The sequence below is a fragment of the Olea europaea genome, unplaced genomic scaffold, assembly GCF_002742605.1.
Source record: "Olea europaea var. sylvestris unplaced genomic scaffold, O_europaea_v1 scaffold1119, whole genome shotgun sequence".
NCBI classification, from domain to species: Eukaryota; Viridiplantae; Streptophyta; class Magnoliopsida; order Lamiales; family Oleaceae; genus Olea; species Olea europaea.
Window position 1 is genome coordinate 316,170 of NW_019228562.1, and position 12,411 is coordinate 328,580.

General features: G+C 32.5%; 1 pseudogene; it reads right to left on the reverse strand.

The window, feature by feature from the left end:
- Positions 1-512: 512 nt before the first annotated feature.
- Positions 513-7,455, reverse strand: LOC111373366 (annotated as a pseudogene).
- Positions 7,456-12,411: the final 4,956 nt, after the last annotated feature.

Sequence of the window (12,411 nt, forward strand, 5' to 3'; positions counted from 1 at the left end):
TTTGCTCCAATTTAAAAAATAAAAAAAAAAAGAGAGAGAGAAAAGGTTTAAGCTTCCAAAACAAGCTATTAATGAACATTTTGCATCCATAAGTAGAGTCGAATCCAGGATTTTCGTTAATATGGCTTAAACTAAAGAAAATCAATGAAATAAAATTTACATATAAAAAAGGTTATTAGATGGTATTATTTATTTAGGTAGTTCCTGACGAGAATTAGACATATAATATTTCATCTACAGTTTAGAACTATTTTCTCAGATGATTTTCGTTTGATAAACAACTAATACCTTATCGTATATTCATGGTCAACAAGTACAAATTCTATTTCGAATATCTCCCAAAAACACAAGTTCTATATCCATCGACTCAAATGCAATATCTTAAAGTAAGGAAAATCCGTTGTCACATGACAGTATTCGACATTTGAGGATATAGTTTTGGAGAAGTTGCAAAAATAAGCTCAATAATAGTCTACTATAATTTCCACAGATCATCAAAATATACAAGTTCCTATTTTCTCTCATACTCATAGCCAAGATAATAATCCAAGTGTTCTCAGTTAGTGATCATGGAATTGGATATATAACAACCTTTCCAGTAGCTCGGCCTGTCTCCAGATAAGAGAATGCTTCCTTAACCTTGTCGAAGGGAGATGGTCCCTTGGGGTCGACCAGTGGCTTCACCTTACCGCTCTCCAGGAATGGATTTAGTTTCTTCAACATTTCTCCATTGGAAGTAACCACGAACCTGAATCCTGGTGGTGTTACTGCTCCAGTTAGAACTACAACACTGCCGCCTTCCTTAACTGCCTTCACTGCCCTATCGCACTGTCCTGGTAATGTCAAACGATAAAGAAAAAAATCTCATTGTCGATCATCAAACTATGGTTTAAGCATCAAGAAAATGTATACAAGTTCTTGTATATATTTTTGGTCTTACGAACAATACATAATGTAGAGGTGGAGTCACGTTTACGTGGTTCATTTTTAGCTAATTTATACTTCAAAAAGCAAGACGTGCAATTGATATGCGTGTTTTACAGTCAAGCGGGCAGTTTATATCATCCACTAGAGACTAGCTACAAAGTTGAAATGTTGGGGTCTGACTCATGCCAAAAGTTTGTGGATATGTTTTGCTCATTTCTAGGACAAAACGTGATAATTTTTGCAAACTTCCAGTTGTTCATAGACATTTCATTTCGGTACACTACTCATTAAGAAATCAGAATAAACTGATGTTCTAGCGGCTAAAAGAAATTTACATCGTGAACGTCATTTTCTTACCTACTGAATCTTAAACCACGTCAAATTTCTCTGATAAATCTTTAAAGTTTTCCTTGGTGTAGTCGATGGCCAAATCTGCACCCAAGCTCTTTAGGAAGTCCAGCTTTGGAGTGCTGGCAGTAGCAGCTATCTTTGAAACACCAAACACATGTTTTGCAAGCTGCATAGGAAAAATAGAACGATGGAATCTGCTGGTTCAATTTTTACACTTTTAACTACTAGTAATGCACAATGATCCTTCTCAACGTGAAAAATTAACTTTTTTTAACAGTCAAACGGATGGAATCCAGCATTAGGGACAATAAAGTGACTATATATAGTAGCTTACCTGTATAACCAGTGATCCAACCCCACCAGCACCTCCCAAAACAAGAATGGATTTGCCAGCAAAAAATCCGGCCCTTTCAAGGCCTTCATAGGCTGTCTCAGGAACATGAGAGAGACCAGCAGCCTGCGCAAAATCAAGATTCTCAGGCTTCAAAGCCAATAATTTCTCCTCAACCGCAGTGTACTCGGCTAATGAACCAAGCTGTTTAGGTCCATCCAATGCTTTCTCGTGTATGTCTCCGTATACTTCATCTCCCTCTTTTAGGCCCTTCACTTGACTCCCAACTTTAACTACAAAACCAGAAACATCATAGCCTGGCACCGTGTATCGGCAAATGAAATACAAAATCAACAAAATAGCACTTGCATTTTGTAAAATGCTCGAAATTATCCATTAGATTAGCTGAAAGAATTGATATTATGGCACAGATAATGGAAAGGACGTACGAGTATAATGGAAGAGATATTAAGGGTCCATTTGATTGCAAAGATGGAACTTGAGTGAAAAGAAAACGAATTTCAGGGAATTAAATTGCCTAAAAATTATTTTACTGAGAATTACCAATTATTGTGTTTGATTGGTATAATTTTTCAAGTGAAAAATATTGAAATAAAAGCCTTTTTTGATGTTCGTTTGACTTTATTTTAGATGAAAATTGTCAATTAAAGAGATAGAATCTATTGGTATTGGGGATGGAATTTGTTTTCATTGTAAAAAAAAAAAAATCTTTAATTGACAATTTTCATGTAAAATAAAGTCAAACAAACACCAAAAAACAGATGATTTTTTTTTTTTTAAACACAATTAGGGATAGAATTTGTGAAAGAAAAAAAAACAAAAACAAAAACACAACACAGCATTAACCAAGAAACCCATTTTCCACGCAAAATAATGGCCTATCAAACTGGCCCTAACTTCTTTTCGTTCTTAATATTGTCTAGTACTAAAAATTTCTGGGCCAATCATTTTTAACACCTAAATTTAGTCAATTTACCATTAGCCAAACAGAAATTGCACTTGGAATAAAACCAATAGCTTCAAATTTAACCCTGTTTCAGATTGTCATACAATGATGAGAAAACAAAAGCAGCACATTTATGTTGAACCTTGTTAAAGATAAAATTCAAATAAATAAACAAGAGGCTAAGCTTTTAGACGATCAATACTGGCTAAGTTTTCAGGGGGAAAATTGTGGAGGAGAGGAGTGCTTCCATTTTGGGCAACGTGGAGTGAATTTTCTGAGAGGGGGGCCCACTGTTTTGTCCAATTGATTTCATGCCAGAAGTTTCTTGATTTTGAAATGTTTTCTTAAAAAAAAGAAAAAGAAAAGTAACTTCGGATGTCAATAGGGTTCTTAGTTGTGTAGATTGGAATGTGTTTAATCAGTGCAATTTAATTTTGAGGACTCAATTTCCATTGGTATGATATGGTACTATGGTTTGGTTTGATTTTGAAGCGGTTCAGAATAACCCTTTTTTTGATACCTCAGAACTTCTGTCACACAGAGTCGTCCGAGTTGAGATCAATGACTTATTTGATAACTATGGGTCGTGTTGCTTATTTTGCAGAAATTTGTTGATTACTATATTCAATTTGTTTACCGTTCTAAGATTGATATTTCCTATCGAAGTATCATATTTTTTTTTTAGAGTTATGATATCGAAATCAATTTTGAAATCAACTATAATTAACAAAACTCTACTTGTCTGGCCATGTGTTTAAGACACCTAACCTTTAATTTAATTTATTTTTTTAATTCGAATTACAAATTTCTTTTTAAATTTGAATATAAACAAGTAACTACACTTAGCAAATAACACATTGTCCAAACATGAATATCCTCAAAACAAACGTAATAAAATGGTAATTTCAAACATTTAAGCTATTTCTGTGTACATTCTACTGATAATGTTATTTAACATTAATGTTGCCAGAGCACACCCATTTATATGATATTATGGTTCAATAAAAGGTGAAATTGTGTGATTAATTTAGTTGTACCTTTCATTTAAAGACACATAGGGTATCTCCAATGAGGGACCAAATTTTTAGTGTAAAACTCTCCAATGACACCCCAATCTAGTTCAACAAATGTTTATTCCATAATCCCATTTTGCCCTTCTTTTCACTTTACAACAAATGTTTATTCTATCTATATCCCTATTTTATATTTTAGAATTAATAGATTGTAATTGATTTATATTTGTTTTCATTTGATGTTTATTTTCATTTAACATTTATTTTTAAATTTTAATCGATTAATAAGTAATAATTATTTCAACAATAAATTAAAATTGTTTATTAAAAGGTTAAAAATTACAAATTTGATAATCAATAAATTAGTGCTACAACATAAATATATTAAAAACATGAATTAATGTACAATGTAACATTAAACTAAAACAATAATGATTGCTAACAAAACGTTTATTAGCACAAAAGTCCCTACGTTTGGTCTTTAGTGCGTAAAACTTTTCAACATTTCAAATTTTTACATTTTCATCCTTATTTCCACATTTCATTGTTGAAAACATCATTTTTTTTAATATCAATTTTTATCCAATTTCTTAATAAAAATATGTGAAATGATGAATATATCATCTTATTTAAATAAAAACAAAAAGTAAAGTAAAGAACTAATTGTAACCATACTCCCAATTTTTTTTAAAAGTGCAAATAACTCCCAAATAAATTATTAAAAAATTCAAAATAAAATAAAATTTTAGGTAATTAGCACAAAACATTCATACCTTTCAATTTTATTGTGTAAAACGTTCATATCTTTCATTTTTTGGCAATTTACCCTTACTTTCACATTTTATTGCGGAAATCATCATTTTCATCAAATTTCTCATGTTAAATGACAAATATACGCCCCGATTAAAATAAAACAATAAAAAAGAAAAATAAGTTAAAGAATAAATTGCAATCATACTTCCAAAATTTTTAAAAAGTGCAAATAAATCCAAATAATTTATTAAAAGGGTAATTAGCACAAAACGTCCATACTTTTCATTATTATTGTGCAAAATGTTAATACATTTCATTTTTGACAATGTCACCCTTATTTTATATTTCATTGAAAAAATCATTATTATCATCCAGTTTCTCAATTAAAAGTTGTAAAATGACAAATATATCATCATCTTTAAATAAATAAAAATAAAGAAAAGAAAAATAAAGAACATTGTAACTACACTCCCAAAATTTTCAAAAAATGTACAAATAAATTTTAAAACAAAAATCACTTTCTTTTTTAATTATTTATTTGAAATTTATTTTTACTTTTTTGAAGATTTTGAAAATATCGTTGTGATTTGTTCTTTATTTTTTATTTTTGTTTATTTTTAAAGAGGAGTATATTTGTCATTTTACAGTTTTTAATTGAGAAAATGGATGAAAATAAATATTTTCCCAATGAAATACGAAATAAGAGTAAAAATGTCAAAAAAAATGAAATGTATGAACATTTTGCACAATCATAATGAAAGGTATGAACTTTTTGTGCTAATTACTCTTTTAATAATTTATTTGGACTCATTTACACTTTTTAAAAAAGTTTGGGAGTATGATTACAATTTACTCTTTAACTTCTCTTTTCTTTTTTATTGTTTTATTTAAATCAGGGGTATATTTGTCATTTTACATGAGAAATTTGATAAAAATGATGATTTTCGTAATAAAAGGTGAATGTAATTGTAAATGTGTTAAAATGAAAGGTATGAACGTTTTTCACATTAATAATGAAAGGTGGGGACATCTTGTCCTAATTACCCCTAAAATCTTTTTCTCTCTTCTTCCCCCTCCTCCACCACCACCACCACCACCACCACCACCAAACAATTTTCAAGAACATGTTTCAACAATATGAATCGATACTACATTATACTCCAAAACAATAAACATTTTGCCAATAAAACTTGGTAACAAAATTTGCCAACATGAAACTTTGTCAATTCTTGGAACATGAACCAAACCTATAAACCAAAAATTTTCACTTATAAGCAACAAAAAAATTGAAACAAAAAACATGTTTCTCATCTTCTCTTCCTCCACATCCACATGCACCACCACCGTCACCAAAAAAATTCCAACAATATACTTCCATTAGAGTTTCAAACCAAACCCGAAGATGGGGTTTGAAGAAATTGAACCTGTCTCTAATCCTAGCTTGCCTCGACGGCTTTGGTGGAGAAAAACTGAGGTAAACTCCAAATAGTTGACCCGAGACCTTGGTTTTGATGCGCCATTTGAATTAGAGGATAGATTTCATCGAAGCTCGGCTCATTAGATTCATCTTTTCAAATTTTGGATTTTCAATTTTAGAGAATTATGGCTCAATTTTTTAGGCAATAGATTTTGATTGAGAACTTATTTTGATGTTATAGGACTGTGAATGGGATTACCTTCGGGGAGTAGATGTTACCGATTGGTGGCTACTGGCATGGGTATTGTTGAAAAAATAGTATTTGGTGCCTTGGTTTTGGTTTGTGAATTGTTAGGTCCAGATCGAAAATATTTTGTGGTTATCACGTTTAAAATTTATTACAGAAATAATAAAATCAACACCAGAATTTTTTGCCCCAAAAAGGGGCTCGGATGTTCAGCCTTTAGGCCTAATTACCCGTTGAGCATCTGTTACACAGATAGAGCTCAAGATCCACTAAGAAGAACCAAGAAATGTTAAAAATGTAAGAAGAAATTGAAAGTATCTTCAATATATCTCTCTAGCCTCTATTCTATAGGAAATCACAAAGATCAACTTCTACAATGAAAGTATTCTACTCTCATTTACATAACATATGGAAGAATCACCACTAAGATGAAGATCGAATTTACAGAGAGAAATATTCATCACACCCTAACTGCACTCAGAGAAAGGGAAAAAACAGAGAGAGAGTCACGAAGGTTCTGGCGAATGAAAGGGCCAAAACCAGGTTAAAATATCTAGTCAACCAAAGGACAGGATCCAAGGGTTGAGGATCAGCCATGTTTACGGCTGATACTCAACCCTTTGAGGTGTTAAATCGTGTTTCAATTAGGTGTGACTTCTTTGCGACCTGGTCCATAATCAATGGGCCAAAAAATTGTGAGGCAACCCAAAGAAAATTGGTTTAACATTCTCCACCTCGCCGAATAATTATTTTGGTGCTTAATAGTGGATCTTGGACTTCTACATGTGATTACTTCCTTTGCTCTAAGTTCCTATAAAAAAAAAATTCAGTTAGAATATGTACTACAAATTTGTGCTTGAAGAATTTGAATACTTCTTCCTCAAGTGATATTAAGGATCTTCAAGAAAGTTTTGAATTTATTTAAAGTAATACCTTTGTCCCCAAATCTGAAGGATTGTATTCAGAAGGTATTTTTATCAATTTGATCATACCTTTTTCTGCCATATTTCTTACAAAATGATACTTTATATCTATATGCTTGGGCCTGTCATGATATACAGGATTCCTGTTTAAGTGTATGGCACTTTGATTATCCGTATAAATCCTTACAGAATCATTAATGAAACTAATTTCATTTAATAAGCCTCTTAGCCAAATTGCTTCTTTTACAGCATCACATGCAGCTATATATTCTGCTTCAGTAGAGGACAAGGCAATCAATTTTTGTAATTGTGACTTCCAACTAATGGAACCATCACACAAACTGAAAATGTATGCAGATGTGGATCTTCTTTTATCTAAGTCACCAGCAAAATCAGAATCAGTGTAACCCTTTAATATTACTCCTTCTTTGCACCTTTTATATACTAAAGTAAGATCAGTTGAGCCCCTTAAATACCTCATCATCCATTTCATGGCTAACCAGTGTGTCTCACCTGGATTTGCCATGACTCTACTAAGTATACTAATTCCATGTGCCAAATTAGGCCTCGTGCAGACCATAAGATACATTATTGATCTCACAGCATTAGCGTAAGGAATTTTCTCCATTCTTTTAAATTTTTCATTGGTTTTTGGTGAAAATTCACTTGAAAGTTTGAAATGATTTGCAATAGGTAAAGTAGTAGGTTTGGACTCAACCATAGAAAATTTTTCAAGAATTTTCTTCACATAAGAGTGTTGCTTTAGAAACAGGATACCATTCTACCTATCTCTTTCTATTTCCATTCCAAGTATCCTTTTAGCTTGCTCTAAGTCTTTCATTTCAAATTCAAACTTCAATTTTGATTTAATAGTGTCAATTTCATATTTATCATGACAGGCAAGTAACATGTCATCAACATAAAGTAGTAGATAAATGGATTTAGGCCCTTCAAAGCCTTTATAAAATAGGCAGGTATCATAATTGCTTTATACAAACCCTAATGTTTGCACATAGGAATTGAATTTAATGTACCATTGTCTAGGGGCTTGTTTCAGCCCATAAAGTGATTTCTTTAACAGCCACACCTTTTCAATTTTGGATCTTACTTCAAACCCCATGGGTTACTTCATATGTATTATCTCATCAAAGTCACCAGTTAGAAATGCTATTTTGACATCAAGTTGTTCCAATTCCCAGTTAAAATGGGCAGTTAGAGCAAGTAAAATTCTGATTGAAGTATATTTTGCCACAGGTGAAAATATTTCATTATAATCAATTCATTCTTTCTGAGTAAAACCCTTGGCAACTAATCTAGCCTTGTATATTTTATATTCAGAATGTATATCCCCTTGTTTAATTTTGAAAATCCATTTACAATCTACTATCTTATGATTTTCAAGTTTGTCAACAAGAATCCAGGTTCTATTCTTGATAAGTGATTCCATTTCTTCATTCATTGCCTTTTTCCACAAATCAGAATCTGGATGAGTAATAGCTTCATCATAAGTAGTAGGTTCTGAGTTTAAAGAATCAAGGGCAGAAAATAGAGTAACGAAATCATCATTGTTAAATCTGGAGGAGGGTATTATTATTCTCCTTTTTCTATCTCTAGCTAACTGATAGTTTTCTAGAGTAGGATCAGTGATTTCGTTTTCATTTTCATTTTCATGTTCATCTTGCTCATTATTATCATCAGATTGAGTGGACTCTCTACCTCAATTTGATCATCTTGATTATTAGCATTTTCAATTTGACTTTGTAAGATGGTTTCCCTTATAGGTGTTTCACTGACTTTTTCATCAGGTAATTCTTTATAAGGCATGTCTTCCTCATTAAAGATGACATTTCCACTGATGATCACCTTAAAACCATTTTGACTTTTAACCCACAGTCTGTACCCTTTTGTTTCCTCTCCATAGCCCAAAAAACACATTTTAAGGACCTTAGTTCAAGTTTGCCTTCAGTTTGATGTGAGTAGGTAGAACAGCCAAAAACTTTAAGTTTATTGTAATCTGGTGAATGTCCAGACCACAATTTTTCAGGAATTTGAAAATCAATAGCACTGGATGGACTTCTATTTATTAGAAAAGTTGCAGTTTTTAGGGATTCTCCCCAGAAAAACTTTGGAAGACCAGAACTGTATAACATACATCTCACTTTTTCCAATAGATATCTATTCATTCTCTCAGCAACTCCATTTTGCTGAGGAATATGTGTAACAGTTCTGTGTCTTAGAATACCAAATTCTTTGCAAAATGTATCAAATTCATGGTTGCAAAATTCAAGTCCATTATCAGTTCTCAATGCTTTAATTTTCTTGTTGGTTTGATTTTCAATCATGAGTTTCCATTGTTTGAAGGTATGAAAAGTATCAGATTTTTGTTTCATCAAGAAAGTCCAGATTTTTCTTGAGAAATCATCAACAATTAGTAAATAATATCTAAATCCACTTAAAGTGTTTATTGATGCTGGACCCAAGAGGTCAGCATGTAAATATTCCAGAATTGAAGTGGATTTATGGGTTCCCGTTTTAAAAGGTAATCTTTTCTACTTTCCTAGTATACAATTTTCACAAAATTCCAACCCTTCAATTTTATCATTTCCAAAACAACCAAGTCTTTTCAAAATTGTTAGTCCCTTTTCAGAAATGTGGCCAAGTCTATTATGCCAAATTAAGGACTTATTCATTTCAGAGTTTAAGACTGCACTGCAGTGACTGGCAATTGGTTCTGCAGTAATGGTATTTATACCATTAGTTTTAGGGGAGGATAATACAGTTTTATTTCCTTGTTGCAGTTCTAGGAGGCCTTTATTTATCATAATAGTGTATTTATCATCAAGCTCTCCTAAGGAATAAGGTTTCTTCTAAGTTCAGGCACATACATGGTGTTCTGTAGTTCAAGTGTATAGTTGTTCTCTAACTTCAACTTAACCTTCCCATTTCCCTTTATTTGACAACTCTTGTCATTTCTCATTTGAATTTGCCCTCCACTAAGTTCAACAAATTTAGAAAATCGCTCTCTTTTGGGACACATGTGAAATGTACATCCTGAATCCATGACCCATTCTTTTGGGTCTCTAGAAGAGGTGTTAACAAGAACAACACCTTGAATATCATGTTCATTTCTGCAGGACACAGCTGCAGAACCATCAGGTTTATTTCTCTCTTTCATATAAGAAATTTTCTTAAAGCAATCTTTTATTAGATGTCCAGTCTTACCACAATAATAACACTTTTCGATATGATTTTTTGTCTTCACATGATTCTTATTCTTTTCTTTGGGTTTGGGATTGGGAGATTTCCATTTGTTATGGAAATTAGAGCTTTGTTGATATTGTTTCTTGATTTGATTTACCCTTTCTTTTATATATAACCCTTCACAATACTTAAGATCTTTTGTTTCAGCCTTTAGTTCAAGTTCTCTATTTCTTAAGGCTGCAGTAATCTTATCTATGGTAAGTTCTTGACCTCCATATTCTAGGGCATTTCTGATGTCTTTATATTTCTCACTTAGTGAGTTTAAAAGAGCAACAACTTGTTGATCATCAAAAATTTCCTCATCACAGTTATCTAAGTCCTGAATCAATTTATTAAATCTGTCAAGGTTTTCTTCTAGATTAGATGAGGGATCAAACCTGAAGTTGTAAAATTGCCTAAGAAGATAACATTTATTTGGCATGGTTTTGATTAGATACAGAGTTTCCAATTTAGTCCACAATGCAGCAGCAGAGGTGGTTTCTCCTACTTTTCTAATAACACTATCAGATAAATGTAAGAAAATTGTACTCCATGCAGTATCATCTAACTCTTGTCTCCTATAGGCACTTATTTCTGCAGCCCATTGACCATCAAGGGCTGCAGGACATCTTTGTTGTAAAAGTAATGCCCTCATCTTCTGGCGCCAGAGACTGAAGTCTCCAGTGCCAGACCAAGTTTCAAGTTCAGATTTATGAGTAGTGGACATTATGACAGATTCCTAGCACACAGCAGCTGTCTTACAACACTTAGAGTATAATAGTTCAAGCAAGTTATTATGCTTGTTTAAAAAACAGAACAGATAATAATGCAGGATATTCTAGAGTTTATACCTACTTATTATACAGTTCAAACAGTCAATAAATGATATTTAGAAAAAGGTTTAAGGGCTGATAATTCTTAATTCCACTACTCCCTCAGATTCCCAGATCCTCGCAGGAGATCTTGGACAAAGGAAAGTAATAGAGAATTACTTACCTTAATAACCAATTTTCAAAAAAAAAAAAAAAACACAGTAAAAGAATAACTGTTTATAGAAGGGGTTTCAAGAAAGATACCAGAGCCTGAAAATCAATAGTTTCAGATTAAGGAAAGCACTAAGAGTATGCAGGATACGAATCCAGCTCAGGAATCTAGGTTCAAGAAAAACCAGCGAGTCACCAAGACTCAGTAATGACTCAGCAAGAAAGCTAGAACTCAGCAAAATACTTAGTGAGTCAACACAACTCGTCAAAACTCAGCACGAGTCATCAAAAAACAAGTTAGAACAAGAATAACCAACAATTCATAAAAAATAAAAATAGAAAAACTTCAAGATTCCAGTAGAGAACGTAAATCAAAACAGCCGAGTTCAACTCCGAATTATAGAACTTTAAAACAAAAAACAGTTTACTATTTTCTGAAAAGAATAATTTCAATTATGTAAAACAACAAGTTTTTAAAAAATATTAATTCAAAGTTTTGAGATCTGCAATATACAAACAGAGAACAAAAAAAAAATTTTGGGGACGAAAGGTCAAAAAACAAAAAAAAAATCCACACAATAACTCGCTCTGATACCACTGTTAGGTCTAGATCAAAAATATTTTGTGGTTATCACGTTTAAAATTTATTACAGAAATAATAAAATCAACACCAAAATTTTTCGCCCCAAAAAGGGGCCCGGATGTTCAGCCTTTAGGCCTAATCACCCGTTGAGCATCTGTTACAAAGATAGAGCTCAAGATCCACTAAGAAGAACCAAGAAATGTTAAAAATGTACGAAGAAACTGAAAGTTTCTTCGATATATCTCTCTAGCCTCTATTCTATAGGAAATCACAAAGATCAACTTCTACCATGAAAGTATTCTACTCTCATTTACATAACATATGGAAGAATCACCACTAAGATGAAGATCGAATTTATAGAGAGAAATATTCATCAAACCCTAACTGCACTCAGAGAAAGGGAAAAGACAGAGAGAGAGAGAGTCACGAAGCTTCTGGCGAATGAAAGGGCCAAAACCAAGTTAAAATACCTGATCAACCAAAGGATCAGATCCAAGGGTTGAGGATCAGCCACGTTTACGGCTGATACTCAACCCCCTTGAGGAGTTAAATCGTGTTTCAATTAGGTGCGACTTCTTTGCAACCCGGTCCGTAATCAATGGGCCAAAAAATTGTGAAGCAACCCAAAGAAAATTGGTTTAACATGAATTAAGGGAGGGGGTCATTTGTTGTGGCA